Raw genomic sequence first — 20,557 nt, 5'->3', positions numbered from 1 at the left:
GCCAAGCAGGTTAGTGCAACTTTGGAATCAGACAGATCTGGACTTGAGACCTGGCTCTGGCAGCTGTCATGTATGTGACTTTGGGAAAGCCGCGTCTCCCCTCTGAGCCTCAGTTTCCTTATCTGTGAAAAAAAAGATAGTAATAGACCCTGCTAATAGGGAATCTGCGCTAATGCATGGAAAGCTCTGAACCCTCTGCCTGGCACAGATAGAATGGTCAGTAAATGGAGCTGTCATCACTACCGTCATCAAAAGGATCAGGCACTAGAGTAGATGAAGCGGAGCTCCAGAATCGAGGGTGGCTGGCATTGGAGTAGTGAGGCACTTCTGAGTGGGGCTCTCAGGGTCCCAGGTGAGGACACGCAGGAGGGATTCCAAGTTGGCCAAGTCAAACTATCTTTATATAAATTCTCTTTCCTTCTTATGAGTGCATTGATGGAACACCATTGGTGTCATGGGAAAAAAGTGTCAATCCTTACAGTTCATTTCTCTTTCTTTAGTGGAATGTTAAGAATGTTATGAGAAAATTGGTCCTGTTTTTGCCAGTAAAATATTACCAAATGGACATATTCAGGAAGCAACAATATAGAGGTTGCTATCTCATCTTTGTTTTGTTTATTTGTGTGTGTGGGGGGGTTAAGATTTATTTATTTGTTAATTTTTTTAAATTATTTATTTTTAAAAATTACATTCAAAAAATATGAGGTCCTATTCAACCCCACCGCCCCCACCCCCCACTCCCCCCACAGCAACACTCTCTCCCATCATCGTGACACATCCATTGCACCTGGTAAGTACATCTCATAAGAACAGATACTACACTTGATCTTAGCCAAAAGGCCGAGAAGCGATATATTTGTTAATTTTTACTTACCCTGCCCCCCACCCCGCCTTGTTGTCTGCTCTCTGTGTCCATTTGCTGTGCGTTTTTCTGTGTCTGCTTGTCCTCTCTTTAGGCGGCACCGGGAACCAAACCTGGGACCTTCCAGAGTGGGAGAGAGGTGTTCAATCTCTTGCGCCATCTCAGCTCCCTGGTCTGCAGCATCTCTTACTCTCTCTCCTCTGTGTCTCTTTTTGTTGCATCATCCTGCTGCACCAGCTATCCACTTGGGCCACCTTGCCATGCGGGCCAGCACTCTGCTCCGGCCAGCATTCCACTTGGGCCAGCTCGCCTTCACCAGGAGGCCCCAAGAATCAAACCCTGGACCTCCCATAGGGTAGACGGGAGCCCAATTGCTTGAGCCACATTTGCTTCCCTCTCATCTTTCTTTTAAATCCCTGTATTTGAACAGGACTTTAGTGTTCACACAATGATTTCACATGGGGTTTTGAACATCTTAACCCACTTTATAGATAGGGAAATGGAGGCTCTGAGAACTGAAATTAACACCACATAGAAGAGGGAAATAGCTTTTTTTTTTTTTTCAGGCAGTCATTCCTGAGTCCCTTTTTTGCCCGACACTGAGCTAGGGAGAGTCTGGGAGGTGGTGACGATATGGCTGTGCCTCTCCCTACCTCCAGTATTTGTAGGATTCCTTCTGCCTCATGCCGGGCAGTAGTCAAATTTCCCAGAAGGGTCCACAGCTCTGCATCCCAACCCTCTCTACCCCCATACGCTGCTCTGGGGTGACTCCTGGCCTGATAGGGGGACCAAGGAGATTACACTGCCTCCTTCAGAGCTATCCCCACTCCAATCCTTGGTTGTCCAGTCCCCTCTATGATCAGCAGGATGATTCAAAACTATTTCTATTCTTGCCTCTAATTTCCCCTAGAGCCTCTTCACACGCACACACCACCACCACCACCACCACCACCACACGCCTTCACGCCCTCTCCTTTGCTACTTTATATAAGCTGAAAGGCTAATGCGTGAAATTAGAGTGCAAAGCAGGCCTCCACGCTTGGCAGGGCCACGCCCCCTCCCTCCCCCTGGCCCTGTCTGCTTCACTCCAGCCGCTGTTGACCCAGGTCTACCGTCTCCTGAGCTGATGACATTGTTATTCTGAAACCAGGGACAGGAGTTTATATTTTCTCTGCCTCCTCTTATTTCATAAACTCCATTTTGTCAAGATTTTTTGGGGTGCTTATTACACTGAGTCATAAGTGCTTGTCTTGTTCCCCAAAGAAAAGTATGCTCCATGTAGGCAAGTACCCTCTCTGTCTCTCTGTCCTTAGCTTAGTCCCTGGTAAAAAAAAAAAAAAAAGAGCTCTATCCAATATAATCTTTGGTTTTTTCACCCTCAGATGATCAGCCTTCCCAATGTTTAGCATCCTTACATATAACTTGGATGGGCAGAACAAAATCTTGAATAGAGGAACCCAGATACCCCACCAGAGGGCTTTCTCCAAGCAACAGGGATCCATCAGTCAATACCCCTTTGTTATGAACAGTCAACTTACTAATCAGCTTTCAATCCATCCTACAGTCATCTCTGTCCTATTTATAAGAGGTCTTTTAAAAGGCTCAAGTGGAAGCCTGGGCTTACCCTGTCCATCTCACCCTCTCTGATCTACCCGTTTGGTAGCCCTGGCAGAGAAAGAGAAAGATTTGGCATGATTACTCTTAGGGAATCACTGCCGGGCCCTGGCACCACAGCTTTCCCTCCTGGGTGCTCTCACTATCTCCACGGTTTCTGGAATCTTGCCTGGACTGATTTTGAGCTCACCAAACCATGTATTTCCAGCGTTTCTTGGCTTCCAAATTTTTGAAAATACAAAGCACCCTTGTCCATTCCTTAGGCTCCTGGCTCTTCTCTGGATTTCCTAGATTCTCTAGGGAATGGCAAGCTTGTGTGCAAATTCTCTTGGTATGCCGGAATTCCTCCCAGCCAGGAAGTTTAAACTTTCGCATCTCCTGGTTCTTTCTTACCACTACCTCACCTCCCCTGGCCTCCTGCTCCCCTTCAGCAATATTCCTTCTGGTCTTTTTGGTGTGGTTGTCATTTTCTTCACTGGTTGTAGTGGGCTGAATGGTGGCCCCCCAAAAAGACACCTGTGAATGTTATCTTATTTGGAAAAACGGTCTTTGTAGATGTAATTAAGTTAAGGATCTTGAGATGAGGTCACCCTGGATTAGCCAGGTGGCTCTAAAACCAATGTCAAGTGTTCTTATAGGAGCCAGAAAAAGAAAACACATGGACACAGAGGATAAGACCATGTGAAGATGGAGGCAGAGATTGGAGTCATGCTGTCTCTAGTCAAGGAACACATGGAGCCACCAAAAGCTGGAAGAGACAAAGAAAGCTTCTCCCCTAGAGCCCTTAAAGAGAACATGACCCTGCTGACACCTTGGTTTCAGGCTTCTGGCCTCCTGAATTGTGAGAGAATAAATTTCAGTTATTTTAAGCCATGAAATATGTGGTAATTTGCTACAGCAGCCCTGGGAGAATGCACCGGTGGAGACTAAAGTCCAGTGCTGCCTGCTCTGGTCATGGACCTCTTTGGGATGACCACCCCAGTCTCCCCGCAGGTCTCCTTGCCTCCAGGCTCACTGCCTCTAGCCCGCTGCCACATGGCGGTTGCCAGAGTGCTGTTACTAAAACACATGGCTGTTTCACATTTCTGTTTGAAGCCTGTTTCAGAATTCTTTCTGTTCCAAGTGACAGAAAGCCCAACCCAAACTGGCTTAAGTGAAAAGGAATTTATTGGCTCATGAATCCAAAAAGGCCAGAGGCTAGACACGGCTTCATCTCGGCTGGATTCGGGGCTCAAACGATGTCATTGGAACTCACTTTGCTCCGTTGTGCTGCCTTCTGTTATGCTGGCTCTGGTCTCAGACACCGCATGGTAGTGAGGTGGTGGCAGCAGCCCCAGCCCCTACCATCCTCTTGGATCAGAGACCAACAGACGGGATCAAAGATCTCCCCCACGGCCTCCAGACAAAGCCCGGGACTGGCTTCCATTGGCCCTGGTTGCCAATCCCTCAGCCAATCACTGTGGCCACCGGAATGGGAGGCACTGATTGGCTTCGGTCTGGGTCACATTCTCCTTTCCCCCGAGTCAGGGTGGAGTTGACTCTACAGAACTACAAGGCCTGGGAGGGGAGAAAGGGAGAAGAGGGAGAGAACACAGAAAAGAAAAGCCCCACCGCAAGTACAGCCAATGCATTTGAGCACCCAAAATCAAAGAAACAAAAACAAAAATCAGCATGAGTTCACCAGGATGCTCCCTAATGGACCCTGCCAAGACTCATCAAGATCTGAGTCCCTGGCCTCACCCTGACCGACATCCTCAGGCGTCCTCCGTTTCTTGCCTACATCCCTTTGCTCCTGTGGTCCTCTCTTTCTAGAACACCCTCTCATCCTTCCTTCCACCTTTATCTGATCCTTCTCTCCCTTCAAGACTTTGCTCAGCTGGAGACTTATCTCCACTCTGGGTCCCCAGAGCATCTCTAATGCCCTCGACCCTGTTGCGTTGCGTGTGTCTCCTGCACTGGACTCTGCACTCCACAGGGGCAGGGGTTTACTTGATTTTTATTAACAACTAAAGCCCTTATAGAAGCTGACTGGTCTAAGCTCTTTACAAATATTAACTCTCTCAATCCTCATAATAAACGTACAAAGTCGCATTCTTAACCCTCCTTTAAAGATGGGGAAATTGAAGGCACAGGGAAATCGTACTGATTCATTCATGTGTCTCCTGGGCCTAGCCCAGGGAGAAGCATGCGGCAAATATTCGACACATGCATGCGCCTTTCAGGCTGTTCTCTCCTGGTCTCTGTTCTCAGTCTTACCAAGATGGCCAGGTGCCCAGATTTTCCCTTTTCCCAAAGTGTCATCTCCCCAGCCTGGAATGGAAACAGGGTGCGACTGAGGCAGCCTTAGCCAGAAAGCCCAGTCTGGTCTCTTCCTGGCTCTGCATCCGGCATCCAGGCCAGCGACCCGAAGGACAGCACAGAGGCCTGCGGCCTGGGGAAGTGACCGCAATCTGGACCCTTCAGGCCCCTAAGACCTCGGTGTTTGGAGAGCGAGTCTGGGTCGCCCTCCTCCACCTCCCCCCATCTTGGTGCTCCCTCTCATGCCTCCAGTGTTCCCAGAGTCAGGTCCAGGGATCCCCATCCCAATATGCACTTACCTAAAGGGACCCTAAGGACCACCTTGTCCCCAGAGTCCTAACCTCAAACCTCCTGAGCTTTGCCTGGTTCAAATTAAAAGGTGCTGGTCTTGTCCTCACAGGAGAGATTAATTAAGACCAAGCAACCTCCACTGGTGTGGATCCACAGGGTTGTCGCTCTCCTGCCTCTCTTTGCCCATGCAGCTCTTTCCTCATCCGTACTCCGTGACCCTGTCAGAGCTGCCTGGCTTTCCCTTCCTCAGAGGCTCTCTACTCTGCCTGCCCTTTCACCTCTGGCCTTGGTCTATCTCTCTTCGTACTCTCTTTCCACCTGCCTGTCTTTCTCCTTGTCTCTTTCTGCTTGACTCTCCTTACAGTGTCCCCTGGGGTGTATCTGCCTGTCTGTGTCCCCTGAATGTCTGTCTGTCTGTTTCTATCCCATGCTCTCTCCTCCCACCCTTGAATGTCCAGAAATGGGCCTGGACATCCTGCTTTCTCACTGGAGCGAGAGAACCCCTCTGCAGCAGGGCGGCCTCAGGGCCCCCCACCCATGGCTCTCTCCCGTTCTATGAGCCTGCTCCCCTTGGTGGCTCCTGCTCCTCAGGGCCCCTCTGCCCAGCCCAGGGGGCAGGTACTCTCAGGGCCACATGGCAGGGTGGCCGTCTGCTGCCCCGAGGACCCGGGCCGAGGCGGCTTCCCTTAATGAGCGTGCCTTCAGTGACACATTCATTATTCCTGTTCGGTCGCTTCGAGTCAAAACTGATTAGTTACACTTACCGCCGCAAAGATGTAATGATTTTATTGTTTATCTTCAATTTATTTTGATTAACATCTCCGTTCTTTTCATTGCAAGTGCAATTAGGTGCTATCTAACAGCGACTACTTTAATTTTGTTGAAATTAAGATGAATAAGTGATGGCTTATGGTGCTTTGTTTAACAAATAAATCATAGTTAAGAGGAGTGTATTAGTAATAAATGAAGAAAGACAGCTTAATTAAAATGCATAGAGCCAGTCTCTTGATGTACATCCAAAATCCAAATCTGAATTCCAAAAATCAGAGGGGGCCAAGGCTGAGTGAGGAAAATCCTCTTCCACCTCTCACACTGGTGACAGGAGCATGGTAGGCGATGTGGTTTGGGTTTGAGGCTGTTGTGCAGAGAAGAGCAAGGAGCACATCGTGACCTTTGTGTGGTGGCCTCACCTTCTCAGCAAAGGCCACTTGGGGGGATGCTGGAAGAGAGACCTCATCGCCCCAGGAAGGACCAGCTGCCAAGCCTCCACCCTGAATTCTCTCTGGGGAACCTACTGAGGGCGGGGGGCAGGCACCTGGGGGACAAACCGGCTGCCCTGGGAGGTGCCAAGCCCAGAACCCCTGGGTAAGTCTGCTCCGGGAGCTCTCCTCCCTGCTGGGAAGAGAGGGACATCCCCGTCTCTTGATTTGGAAACAAAGTGCAAAAAGTCAGCCCTGGAAAGTTTCCCTGTGTGAAGTTTAAAAGCGCCTGTGCTGAAGAGGCTGGCTTTGAAGCAGCTTGCTGGGGCCCTTCAGCCGCTCCTGCAAGTCAGAGGGCTAGCCTCGCCTCAGATCTGCCGCGCTGCCTCCTCAGGGCTGGGAAATGGGAATTGTTTTTAAGCTGAAAGATTACTCGTTGAGTTCACTCTTTTGCCATTGCTTTTCTTTTGTTCTTAGTGGTCTCCTTCCTCTACCTCCTCCTCCTTTTTTGCTTCTTCCTTTTAGTCAAGAGGAACAGGCAGACCTGAGTTCAAATCTGAGCACAGGCTCTTACTAGCTGTGTGACCTTAAACCAGTAACTTAACCCCTCTGGGCCTCAGGACTTTATCAGAAAAGGGAGGACAGGGGTATCCATGAGGCAGGGATGCTGTGAAGATTGGTCGGAGTAACTGCACTAAAGCACCTAGAGCGTGCCTGTCCTTGAGGAGGAGCTCGATAAACACTAACCACCTCCCTCTCTTCAGATTCTCCTGTCTCCTCCCATCTGCTTATTGCCACTAACTAGATCTACATAGACAAGTAGCCTCGCTCCACTCCTTCCTTTGGCTTAACTCCTACTTACCCTTCATCCCTCTGCATTTAAACTTCACTTTGCTTTTTCATCCTTGTACCACGTGTTACCAAGTGCCCGTCTTGTGCCAGGCACTGTGCAGCACCCTGAGGACTTGCCCAGGTGAGCAAGCCCAGGGTGTCTGCTCTCAGAAAACTTCCAGGCCATTGCCCCAAGTCCCCTGCGGAGCTCCTTCATAATGGTCCTCACAGTCCGGTATGTTCAAAGGTGTCTTCCCCACCGAGTGGGCGCTTTGTAAGGGCAGGTGCAGTGTCCTGCACAGAGCCTGGCACACAGTGGGTACTCGATGGCTACTAATTGGTCAAACAGCAAACCCTAGCTGAGGACACCTCCCATGGGCCTCCCTTCAGAAGACCACAAACTGGTGGAGGCGCAGATGCCACAGCAGGCAGTGCCACTGTGGGCTGAGCAGTGCTGGGACAGAGCAGAGATGGAGACAAGAGACGATAACCCCCAAAAAGGCAAAAGGCAAAGGATAAGTCTGGGGCTGGTTCTCGCTTCCTCCTTCCAGTTCATAAAAGAGGAAACCAGGACTCATGTGGTTAAATGTTTTCAAGAGCAGCCACCAGACTCCTCCTCACAGTCATCAAGTCCCTCCTCCATCCCTGGCCCCACCCACCCTTTGAGCCTCATCCCCTTCCTCCCCTCTGCTCCAGCCACACTGGCCTTCCTACTGACCAAGCTCTCGCCTGCCTCCGGGCCCTAGCACATGCTGGTCCCTCTGCCAGGAACACTCTCCCTCAGGTCAGTTTCCCTGGATGTTTGGCTCTTCGCACGCTCTACTCCCCCATAGCACTTCCACAACTGGCATGAAATGATTTTGCAATTGCTGTTCACTGTCTATCTCTCTAGCTAGACTCCAAGTTTCGTGAAGACACAGATCATGCCTGCCTTGGGAACTGCTGTATCCTCAGTGCCACGTTAAAAAACCCGGGCAGAGAAAGTGTATATTAATTGTTGGGGGGGGGGGCGGAGAAAAGCTCCAAACAATGAATAAACTTGTATATCCTGGTCCCCTTATGCACACCTTGCAGCATCCTAGTCACAGTCCTATGGGGGAGGTGGTTATTGTTCTCATTTCACAGATGAGAAAACTGAAGTTCAGAGTGGGGTGACTTGCCCAAGGCCACACACCAAGTAAGTGGTCTTCAACCAACACCTGTCTGACTCTGAAGCCACACTCTATCCAGGAAGCATCTCTGAAGCTTAAAAGTCAATCATAGTGTATGTGTTGGGGAAGGGGAAAGGATTTCTCCTGTTTGGGTCAAAGGACAAGAAAGAGCATTTCCCCTGTTGGGTGTTAGCAAGGGAAGAGCCAGCAGGGGACAGGGTGGGAGATGTCAGATGCAGCTCTGGGGTCAGCCCATCTGTAACCTGGGGTGTGGAAGTGACCACAGGCACATCTCAGGAGGAGCTTTAGGGGTGACCCCAGAGGAAACCACCCTTGACTTTCCTGCTGAAATAGCCTTCTGATACCTCCCACTGGTGCCAGGGGCTTGGTGGGACACATGTGGCACCCTGCCCTGGTCTCTAAGCAGCTGCCACCGTCGTCGGTGCATTTGAGCTTGCATTAACTACAGTAGGGCGGACTAGGCGTTATTGGGCATCTCTCGCGTGCCCCCCAGTGCTCCTCCCAACCCACCCCACAAAGGGCGGCTTATTAACTCGTTTAACAGATAAAGGAAACTGCAGTTGGGCCAGAGAACGGGACTTGTTCGAGGTCTCAGAGTGGGGAAATGGCTTAAGCTGGATTCTGGGGCCGCTGTTCCAGAGAGGGAGGGATAGTGAGTCCTGAGAAAAGTGAGAAAGGGGTGGAGAGTGAGCGGAGGTCGAGATAAGAGAGGGAGGGAGACATGGTGAGAGCGCCCGAGGAGAGAAGGGGTAAGAGGGACGGCACCACAGGGCCGCAGAGAGAGCTAGAGAACAGGGGGCCTAAGGGGAGACCGAGAGAGGGGAGGAGACAGAAACGCGACAGAGACTAGGAGACGGCGAGAGACAGAGGGAGGCGGGCGGAGATGCTCCGAGAGAAAGGCCAGAGCTAGTGACAGCGAGAGCGCCTGGTGGGGGTGGGACGCAGAGCCCGCGGAGCGCGCGCGGGACGACGGCGGGCGGGGGAGGGAGGCCGAGGGGTGCCCGGCGCTCGGCCGCCCCGCGCCCTGTCCCCTGTCCCGGCTGCCCCCCGCCCCGCGCCCGGCCGCACGCGCCCGCAGCCTAATGACCGCAGTCCAACCTGCGACGCGCGGCCGGCGCGGGCTCCAGGCCGCCGTCAGCTGGCAGCGCTGGGCGAGCGAGGGTGGCAACTCCCCCGGCTCGGCGGGCCCTGATTGATTTGTCAGCCGAGCCGAGAAAACAGCCCCTCTGATCCGCAAGCCCCGTCCTCCGCTTCCCGGGCGCCGGGCCTCCCTCCCGCGCGCCTCGCTCCGGCTCTGCCGTCCTCTCCCGGCTCCCAGGCCTCTCTGCAGGCTGGAGCACCCCGCCGACCCGAGGAGGGAGCCCCCCGCCTCTCAGCCCGGGCCCCTGTGCCCCTCCCCGACCCCTCGGATCTCCCGCCTCCTCCGGCTCCGCCGGGCCCGCCCGCAGGCCCTGGGGCTGCCAACTGCCCCCTCGCCCCCCCCTGGGCACAGTGCCAGCCCCCCCCAGTCCTCGCCCTGCCGCTTCCCCCCAGCCCAGCACCCACCCCACGGCCCCCGACCCCCGGCCCTGGCCTGGCACCGCCCGCAGAGCCGGCCACACCCGCCGCAGAGGACTCGGAAAGGTAAGAAGGTGCCTCGTCGCGCCCCGAAGGGCCGCGCGGGCTGCGCCAGGGGCGCGGGCAGGGGCACAGCGGGCACCACGCTACGCGCCCGGAGGCACAGCTGCCTGTGCCTTCCCGATCTCCCGGACCGGGACCGAACCGGACCGGGAACTGCCGCTGCCACGGAGCCAGGAACCGAGGCCAGGGCCCCGGGGAGGCCGAGAGGGCTTTGGGGAACTGGAATTTGTATAGGGAGGACCTGGTAGGAAATGGATGAGGTAGTGACTCGCCTTTCTGTCGTGGAACTAGGGGCGTCTCGCTCTCTTGTACCGAGATCTTCGGTCCATCTTTTTTTCTTGTAAGGAATCCTCTTCTTTTGCCTTCCTCTCTAAAAATGTCCAGGCATCCTTTCCCTGTGTCTCTTCTCTTTGGATAAATCACCCCTGCCTCTCTCAAGCAGGAGTCTTTTCCCACTTCTCTCCCCAATTAAGCATATACTCTCTTTCTCTCAATTAGGAAGGATTTTCTTCACTCCCCAATTTAGGAGACTCCCGGCAGTTTACAACCACCTTCCCTCTCACTCTCCCATTTGGAAGGCTAGACACCCTTTCTCTATAGCCCTTTTAGCCCCACTTAATCCTGGGTGTGCAGACTCAATTTAAGCCTTCAACTGGGAGAGGGGTTGGACTTTGTGTTTTTCTGGTACAGGGGCCAGCTGTGGGGGTCCCTCACCCGAAGCAGGGACCGAGCCAGCCATGTCAGCCTCCAGGCAGAGGGCAGCTGCCTAGCCTCAGCTGAGGTGGACTGGGCATTTGTTTCCAAGGGGCAAGGAGGGGAGACTCTACGCAGAAACAAAGACTTGAGGCCGGGCCTCTCCCAAGGATGAAGAATCCCAGCTTCTGGGCTGAGGGGCTGATATAGTCCCCCTCCCCCACCCATTTAACTTTAAAATAGTTTAATGAACGGGGAGAGAAAAATCATTTTTTTTCCCTGCGTGGTGAGCAGTCTACAAAGAGAAAGGGGGAAAGAAGGAGAGAGCTTTAACTCTGATCCCCGCAATTAGTTCCCTGGGATTGGGAGGGGGGGACAGCCCGGGAGCCTCAGTTCTTCAGATACAAAAGCATTTAGATCGCTTTAGACCGGTTAATCCTGAGTCTGGCTCGGGTCTCTTTTGTTTCCCAACTCCATTGTGGGTTTTGTGCAGTTTCTCTCTGTTCGCGTGATTGACTAGCCAATGGATGGTAATTATCCAAATGTCCCCTCTGTCCTTTGACTGACTTCTCCGTATTATGGGCAACTGTCATGCATTCTGTCATTCCATATCATATTACACGTATTATCATATGAAGTCCCCCCTCCCCATATAAAGGAGGGAGCCTCAGCCCAGATGCTGCTGCTTTTTGAAGGAAAGACCCTGAGTAATTTGTGCTGGGCACAGTTCGGAATACAGAGCAGGAGACTCCCGAGATGGGAGGTTCTGCAGGTAATTTGTTTTGCTGGCTGGAGGGTGGGGGTGGTCTCTGGGGTTGATGCTAGAAAGACTATGCTGGGGGTTTAGAGCAGGTCTGCCTGTTTGTATTCCAGTGGCTAAATCCTTGGAATGGTTTGACAAGATCTGGGCGATCTTATGGAGAAACTTAGAATCAGCCTTTTGACCCCAGAATATTAGAAAACTGCAGGACTGGGCCCTTTTTAGGGTATTGGAGCTTAGTGACAGGTGCATAGGATAGAGGTCTGTGTGATCCCAAAATACACCTCTTCTACCTGTGGTCCTTCCCAGGAAAAGTCTTCTGGATGTTTGTCCCCATTTGCTGCCAAATACTGGGAACTGAGGAGCCAACTGTGTCTATTTCAACCCCCACAAGCTGATGCTGTAGCTCTGAGAAAGGACAAGCTTTTCCGATGATGCTTTTGCACAGATAAACTTAGTGCCCCTTGGTGCTATTGTGCATGCCATCACTTAAGAGGGAGGCAGGATTTATAACAAGGAGGCTTTGCAGACGGAGACTCTGGGGTCCTCTGAATCTGTGGGCAGGACTAGCCTTTCTTCTGCTAAAACGCGAAAAAAGTGTTTTATTATTGCAATGGATATGAAGTGCCGCCCAGATGTACAGCCTCGCAGTTAATTACCTTGTTCTTCATCAAATATATGAGCAATAAATTCTCCAGGAAGGGAGGTGTGTTGTGTGTGTGTGTGCGTGTGTGCATGCGCATGCATGTAGACAAATAGATGGATAGATGGATGCAGGGGAAAAAGAAACTCACATTCTTTTTAAGACCACAGAGACAGACTATTTTATGGGAAACTTGATACACTGCTACAAGATGCTTTGAATTTTTCAATGATCAAATATACATGATCAAGCGGTGCATGTTAGGGTGTGAGGTCCACTGACGGTCAATGGCTATTGATCAGGCTGTTAAGTATTTCTGCTCAGTTTTATAAATATAGTGGATCCCAGGTGATTTAAAGAATTGGATAGTTAAGAAACTGGCATTCTACATTTCTTTGGAGAAGGGGAAATGATTGGTCAGTTGCAAAAATGAACCCATTGTTTGCTCTTCCCCCCTCCCCAAATAAATACCTTGGAAAATGTGAACTTCATTTGCAGGGGTGTTCAAGAATAGAGTAAAAATCTGACCAATGTTTAGAGTCTACTAAGAATGGTCTCTTTACCTGAACCTAACCTTGTTTAGAGATGGGAAGATTACACACACACACTTCTCTCTCTCTCTCACACACACACACACACAGCAGAGGCCAGAATTTTGATTCAGACTGACAGGCTGCTGTGGAGATGGGGAGAGTGTCATTTCGGGGGCTGGGGAGGGGGTGCTTAAGGTCCTTGAAATCCTTCTCGTTATGAACAACGTGAACTGGCCACATGGCCTTTCCCAATTAACTAATTTCTCACTAATCTAAAGATCTATTTAGAAAGGTGTGGGGGAGGTGGGGGATGGAGGTTTAAAGATAACCTCTAATTGGTCTGGAAAAATTCAGTCGATGACACCTAGAAAACCTCTTTCATTCTTGCTTTCTTCTCCTCCCCTACTCCTTTTCCTATATCTTTCTCTCATTTTGTCTTTCAGAAACATTTCCTGAAATTAAAAGTAGTCTTTGAAAGCAAAGGGCAATAAGAAACAGTTGGAAGGGGGAGGAGAGAAAGCAAACTTAAAATTTTTTTATCATGTCGCATGGCAGTCTTGTTTGTAGTCATCCAATTAGCTATTTTGTGGAAGGATCATGTTCAAGAAAATCAGCCTTCACCCAGATCAACGAAACTTAAGCATTCAGACCATTTATAGTTGTTTTGTTTTCATATCTTAAAAAGACAGAGTGTAGATTTTAGTTTATATATATATATATATATACAGAAAAAAATTTTCTAGCTAAGTGCCCCTTCACTAGGGGAACTCGGGCACCCCTATTGATTAACCCCTGGGAAAGGAAATGGAACTGAAATTGGCATCCTTAAAAAAAAAGTTGATCTACCTAGAAATGGATGAATCAGTCCTGATTGGGTGGACATGCCCTTTCACCTCATTGTGTCTGACCTATCACTTAATTAATCTCTCCCAGATGCAGAGCTGTTGACAATGCTAAAGATAAGCAGGATTTTGAACAAAGCAGGAAGCTTTTTAAAGAACAAGTCACAGTAAGGTTTGAGGCTCTTAACAATGTGTAAATCGCCAGCATTTGGATATAGAGTTTGTTACAGCATAGCTGGAGCTCTGAGATGGTCCCATCTTTGCTAGAAACTTTCTGTGCCTTTCTTTAGGCACAGAATCTCCATATGCACTAATTTTCTGCCTCCTCCCTCTCTGTCTCTGGTTCCCTTTTTTCTACCTCTCCGTCTTTCTGGATTCAGACTATCCATGGCTAGTTTCCTTATAATTGTCCTCTGCTCTCTAGTCTTATCCCTGGCTTCTAGTTCCTCTTTACAGCATTAGGGCTATAGAGGTGGTCAGTTCTAAGGCTTTGGGTGACAAAATATTGACTGCATTTGCTAGTACCTTATGAAGTAGGACATTTGTGCTGGGGGCACCTTGATGACATACAAGGAATAGTTCATTAATTAAAAGACTTGCTAATTGATACTTGAATTACTGTGCAGAGAGAATGAAATGACTTTGTAAAAGATGACAATTTGGGCAATAAATGTTTTTTGCTTAAAACATTTGAATAAACAGGTCCTTAAAAAATGTGTTGCTTTTACTCATGCCTTTATCGTCAACTATTCAATTGAGCTTCAATTAATGATAATATATGGTCCGGGATCCTTAGCTGGGCCCCACTGATGGAAGAGCTTTGTTGAATTTGGTGCAGGTGGCACTGTTTAATAAGCACAGGAAAGAGTGAATAATGTAGTGCTTGCAAAGAGAAGTAAATGCAAAATAGATCGCTCTAATTATGGCAGCCCCCAGAAATGGAGAAGCAAGCTGAAATGGCCAACTAGCTGGGAAATTTCAAATAGAGCTGATTGTCCCCTGCCTTTTTTACTTTAAAAGGCTGACACTGATGGCTGAAAAGTAAATTTGGACGAGCTCATCTGACTCGACACAAGCAAAATTCAAAAGCCAAGTCTGATGACCTCTCAGCATTTGCCTTAACTGTCTAGTCTCCCTTACCAGATAGCAAAATTCAGCTCTAAAACAGGGCCAAGTGAGCATTTCTTCCTACAGGAAATCGGCACAAGCTCATTACTACTGGTCTTCATGTTTTATTGCATTGTGCCAAGAGATTTTCTTTCTGTTTTGTTTGAATTTCTTTACGCCTGAGAAAACGAGTGCATAGGAAATCAAAGTGTGAATATGTGAGCAAACAATTTCCCATATACCTTCAAGAGACCATAATGATTTTCATTCATATAAAAATAATCAATGGGACATAAGTTGTTTTAATTAATAGAAGAATGAAAATGTTGGGGTGGGGGATAAACAGGGCTGGACTTCAGCTGAAGCGAATGTGGGAAATGATATTTGTTCCTCACCTAAAGAGACAATGCCAGCTTCTCAAAGAGCAGCAGAAATTTGCTAATCGGGCCAGTGGAAAGTTGCACTGGGCTAGAGGAAGGGTCCTACTGAAAGTGCAGGGTGACAGATAGTGGTCATGCTGGGTGTTTCTCTCCTTGGCAACCTTACTGATCCCCTTTGGAAATGTACCACAACCTACATCACTTCACACGAGGAATCCTCTTACTTCCAAGGAAGTCGCAGTTTGTGCTAGGAGCCTAATATGCTTTGTGATGGTAAAATAGTGCCAGCGACTGAGTAGCCAAAATCAACATTCTTTAGCCTGGATTAAAGGAAGGCTGGGGCTGAACATGTAGCTTTCGTGGATTGGGCTGAGAAATGTACTGAGCGTGCTAGCTGTGTGGTAATTTGTGTGGTAATGTCTCCAGCGAGTGGGTAGAGACCCTCATCCTCTGACTGAAGAACAGGGAGGGGCCAAGCCAGCATCTTTAGCCCCAAAGCCCTCTTAGTTCTGTAGAAATGTTTACCAAACCCACCTCCAGACCAGTCAGCGCTGACTGGACACCCATGTCGAGTAGCATGTATGAACATTGAAGATTCATGAGGAAACCTGTGCTTAGAAATGTGCTTAGAAATTGGAGGGTGAGGGTGTCCTGCTGTTAGAGAGGGATGGCAGAGATACGTTTGAGCGGAGGATGTGGTAGGAAATTTTTCTAGTCTCAAGTGCGTATAGATATGAGAGCTGTTAGCTAGTCAAGCGTTTGGCTGCTTCTTCCTCCCCACCCCCACTATTTTTTCATACAAATCTTCTAATTCCCCTTTAAGCTAAATGTGGTTCCCTGCGTGAGGAAAATTTATTGTTGTTATTTGTGCCTCAACTCAAAGATCTGCAGAGCAGCCAGATTAGCAAAATAGCCCTTCAAGGATTTGGTAGTATTCTGGGCTAGATTAAAAAGAAATTACCATCAGGGAATGGCTGTAGTTATACCAGCTGGGGAAAACAACAACAACATGACATCTTCTTGCAATATTTACTTTTTTTTTTCCCTTCCAGGGCTACTTACATCTTTGCATGGAAATTAGCTGGGGGTGGGTGGGGGGTGCAATTAGCTATTGCCTATTTCATTACAATTTTTTTTAAAAAAGAATAATCTGATGGGACAGATTTATACTGTTGACAATGTTATTTAAGCAGGGCCCAGATACAAACTTTCTCTACCCCAATCAATAACAGTAAATCCTTTTGCTGAAGTGAACAATCTCTGACCTAGTATCATATTTCTTTTACCAATCCCCTGTAATAAAATTGAACATTTTGTCACCACTTTGAGAAACACTGCCAAACACCTTAAAACACATGTCACACGCCAGCAGCCCCTCATTTCCCTCCTCCGGGAGTTTCTACATCTGGAATCATAATCACAGATAAAAACCTTGACAAAATTGCATCTGAGCACATTCCTCTCCACAGCCCTTACTTTCTCATAACATTTAATACAATATTAATACCTGCTACTGAAAGGCAGGGGAGAGGAAAAGGGCTGCCAACCTCCACGTTTCCTGATGCATCATGTTCAAACCTGAAATTCACACTTCGTGTTTCATTTTAAGTTCAGTGCATTTAACAGGGCCCTAGAGAGAGGGCCCTGGTTACTTCCCCAACCTGCTCAGCTGACGCCCAGGGAGGCGGTTTCAGAATTGTTCAGATAGCTGCAGGGAGAAGAGGAGGAGGCATTGGGCTCCTCTCTGCCTGAGACCCGCCAAACCTGTCTTATCTATCTAGTGTCATAGACATGGGGTTTCTCTTTGAAACAATTAAGACCCCACTAATTTTTATTATCAACAGTAGTGATCAGCACATTTTCCCACACAGTGTGAACAAGGCAATGAGCTGATTCTGTGAAGGGATAGCCATGCCTGAGCCGATTTGCTGATGACTGACAGTCTTTCACATCAATATAAAACGACCCCCCTTTCCTGACTGAGGACCACAAACACGCACTGGGAGAAGAGAGGGGTCCTTGTGGAAGATAGGAGGCTTTTCTGCCATCCTGTGACTCAGCCTCACCCTGGCTTTGCTTCGAGATGTCCACAACCCCACATTCCTGCACAGTGGCAAGGACTCACCATCCGTCCGCTATTCACACAGAAGACAGAGGTTAGCGAGGAGGGGAAAGTGCAGGACGCAGATCCCACTGAGGGATCTGTGGGGTGCATACGATACCCTGGAAATGGACCTTCAGATGTTACTGGCTTCGTGCAGTCCCTGCCTCTCTCTAACCAGAATTAGGGTCAAGACAGACTTTAGCAACCCCCAGAAGTCCAACCAAGGATGCTCCCCTGCCTTAAAAGTTAGACCTCCAGGTTTCTGGAATGACTAGCACCACTAGCAGCAGCAGCCTCACTGTAGAGGGGAACACATACACACACAAACATATTTCCCTGAGTAAGAGTCACTTTGGAGCGCAAGGAGTATAATTTGCTGATTGGTGCGAGCAAGCCCAAAGGATGGGAGCTGTTACGATTTACTTTGGGAACGAGGGGGGCAACTGGCCATGTGACTGCAGCCAACAGCTTTAAGAACACAGTCCTTTCTGCTCCAAGGCAGGGAAGAAATGTTGTTTTTGCCTCTTTCTTCTTCGCAGCTATTATTCAAGAAGCTCCCCCCTCTCTGGTCCCCAGCACCATTCTCAGAGCTTCAGGTCATCCACTGGCAGTGCCCAAAGGGGGGGGGCCCAGGCAGGCGCGACTGGGGCTAAGGAGGGCGGTTCCTCCTGCGCGAAATCCTTCCCTGGTGGCTCCCAAATCCCGCGTTTTCCCTGCCTGCCTTTCTCTCCGGGGAGACTCGGAGAGGCTGCAAAAATCTGGGCGCTCACTCGCTTGTCAAGAAGCAAACTGTCTTCACATTCTCCAAGAGCAACATCCCTGCCTAGGAAGAGGAAGGAAGAGGCAAAATAAATAAAACCAGTTAATGTTGTAGTTAACTTGCAAATCAAGTAAATCTGTTGGTGCCGTATTTGAGAAATAAACCATCAGAGCGTCACAGCAAACACACACTTCTGAACGTCTTCATTTTGATTTAATGGTATATCAGCGTCAACTATCGCTTCCTCTGCTGGTACACACGGCCTGATGCCGCGGGAGGAGGGTGCCCATGTTTATCACCGAGTGAGATGACTAATTACACCTTGTCAATCACCGGCTATGAAGACATAAAACCAGCGCGCACAATGAAGTAGTTGCCTGCAGCGTCAATTAGTTGGCGATTCCGAGGTTATTGCGTGGCCCTGCTTTGGCCGCCTCTAATAACGGGACAGAGCGCCGGGAACAGCGCACTGATCAATCAACCTCCTTCCGCGGCTCCCCCGCGCCCTCCCCCACCGCCCCCCGCCCCGCCCGGCCTCACTTTCTCCGGGCGGCATGCGCTTCCTCCCTCCGCGGCCCCGGCTCGGTGGCGCCGGGAGCCCCGGGAGCCCCGGGAAGTTTGCGCACGGCAGCTCTGCAGCCGGCAGCCGGGAGCCCCGCAGCCTTCGGGGAGCGCTGGGGCTGGTGGCCCCTTTGTTGGTGAAGGCGTGGAGGGAGCGCTTTTGTTCTGAGTTAGTCACGGTGGCCGGCTGGAGGCTGCTACCTCATTATGCGCCCGGTCTGCTTGTCTGCGAGGAAGCAGATGGTGGAGAGGTAGGCAGCAGCGAGAGTGGCCAGACCTGAATTCCGTTCACCTGTCACCTCCCACAAAAGGCAGGTTCAGGGGTCTTGGGATTCCTTGCCCCTCTCAGTGGGAGGGCGGGCGAGGGGTTGCCGTTTCTGGAGTCTCCGAGAGCTCCCTTTACCTGTGGGTGCTTGCTCCCCCCACCCCCACCCCGCGTGCCCCTCGGCTGCGGCTTCTCGCACCGCGTAAATGTCACTCACGTGTCAGGATGTGTGTTTACAGCCTGTTCCTCTCCTTGTTTAGTCTCTGCGGACAGGGCTCAGCAGCTTCGTGAAGTCCCCTCGCCACTGTGGGAGATTAGCAAAGTTACCGGCCTCTGAACCCCGAGTCGGGGCGCTGGGATCTGCGCAGAGGCGGGAGATGCGTTTGAGCTTTTTGCAGACCCGAGCGCGTCCCAGCCTGACGCAAAGGGATAAAGAGGCGGGTGCGCCCGGGCGGGAATCCTGACTGCCGGTGAATTTGTGGTTGGTTCAGGGATGGGTATGGGCTGCTGGTCTGAGAAGTGTGGGGGAAGTGAAGTGAAATGAAGGCACGGGGATGTTTCCACGATTCTTGAGAAACCTACGGCAAGAGTTACAGAGCGCCTAACTCGCCCCGGTCCCCTCCCCACCCAGCTCCTAGACGGCCTCTTCAACTCGCGAAAATCTTTTTGTACCCATCCAGCTCCGGAGCAGAGCTGCACCAAGCACAAACACTTCAGCGTTGTTACACATTATTTTTTGTACCCCTTGGGCGACCTCCAAATGAACCCTAGTGACTTCCAGATTAGATTTTCATTCCTTACTTTCTTTGAGAGAACGTGCCCCAGATGTGTCAGTAAAACATGACTGTGTACATGCAGGCGGCCGCGTGCCTGGGCGCGGGCCGTGTGCAGGCGCCCAAGCACACGTCTGTGTGAACACAGGCGCACGCGCGTCTTTGCGTTTATGGTCCTTCCCTCGCGCTGGGGCATCTGTGCGCGTGCAGCATGTACACACATCTTTGTAACTTAAAGAGTTTTTGCAGCGACGCAAAACAGGGCGCGCGCTCGGGTTTAGATAGAGTTGCCCGAGCTCACAAGTGTTAAGTATTCGTTGAATTCGCCGCTTTAGATGCACTCTTATAAGGGCACCACACCATTATACCTGGTGCCTACGTGTGTGTGGACTCTAGCATTACATTCGTGCTGGCCTTTGTTTTTTTTCCCCAACAGAGATGAACATGTGCGTTTGCACACACGAACGCAAGTGCACGTGCTTGGGCATTGCATGCACATATCTTTATGTCTTAAAGTTAGGTACATATGTGGAAAGTACAATTTTGTACTGCCTCAACTGTAAGATAAACCGCAGAGATCCTGGTTTCCCGCTTACCGCGTCCTGGCAAGTAAGTCACCTCAGACGGGTCCTCCTTCCCTCTATTCAACAGACAAATCCGGCCTGCAAAGCAGCCCCGGACTCAGGAGAAGGAAACCCTGTAACCGACTAACCGACTTGCTCATTCAGTTTTTCTCCACAGTCACATTTTATTTCTGAAATCTCCCTCCACCACACACCTGGGAATCGCCCTTGAGCTCCCAAGAAATTCTAGGTTGAGTCCGAGATCTGGGGGATGGGAATGACAGCCGAGATTTTCAGGGAAGGCCAGGTTGTTGGTCCTTGGAGAAGTAGTGGAGCCAGACGGCAGGATTGGGTACACCGGGGTGGGTGTCTGTATTCATGGTGCGTGAGGCCGGCAAAGAATGGGCCTGTGATCCTCTGGCTAGTTTAAGAATCCCACTGATGTAGGATGTATTTCCGAGTCGGAAAGTTTTAATAGGATGAGGGGATGGAAAGGGAAAAGGAGTGATGAGAGAATTTGCTGAGTGCCTACTATGTTCCAGGAGTTTCACATCTATGATTTCTTTCGTTTTTCATCGTATCCCTGCGGAGGGGACCTTCTTGTCCCCCTCTGAAAAGGTCTGAAACAGGATAAGAGAGTTTCAGGCACTTGCCTAAGGTTACACTGAATGTAAAGGGCAGAGCTG

At 50.1% G+C, this 20,557-nt stretch overlaps 1 non-coding gene across 1 annotated transcript; it reads right to left on the bottom strand.

The window, feature by feature from the left end:
• Positions 1-653: 653 nt before the first annotated feature.
• On the bottom strand, positions 654-852 carry LOC111765365 (U2 spliceosomal RNA). The gene has a single exon (XR_002797740.1). It is a non-coding gene; the product is annotated as a U2 spliceosomal RNA (small nuclear RNA).
• Positions 853-20,557: the final 19,705 nt, after the last annotated feature.

This window comes from Dasypus novemcinctus, chromosome 8 (genome assembly GCF_030445035.2).
Source record: "Dasypus novemcinctus isolate mDasNov1 chromosome 8, mDasNov1.1.hap2, whole genome shotgun sequence".
Taxonomy (NCBI): domain Eukaryota; kingdom Metazoa; phylum Chordata; class Mammalia; order Cingulata; family Dasypodidae; genus Dasypus; species Dasypus novemcinctus.
Note: the sequence above shows the minus strand (reverse complement) of the source record. Positions and strands in the feature narration are given on the sequence as shown.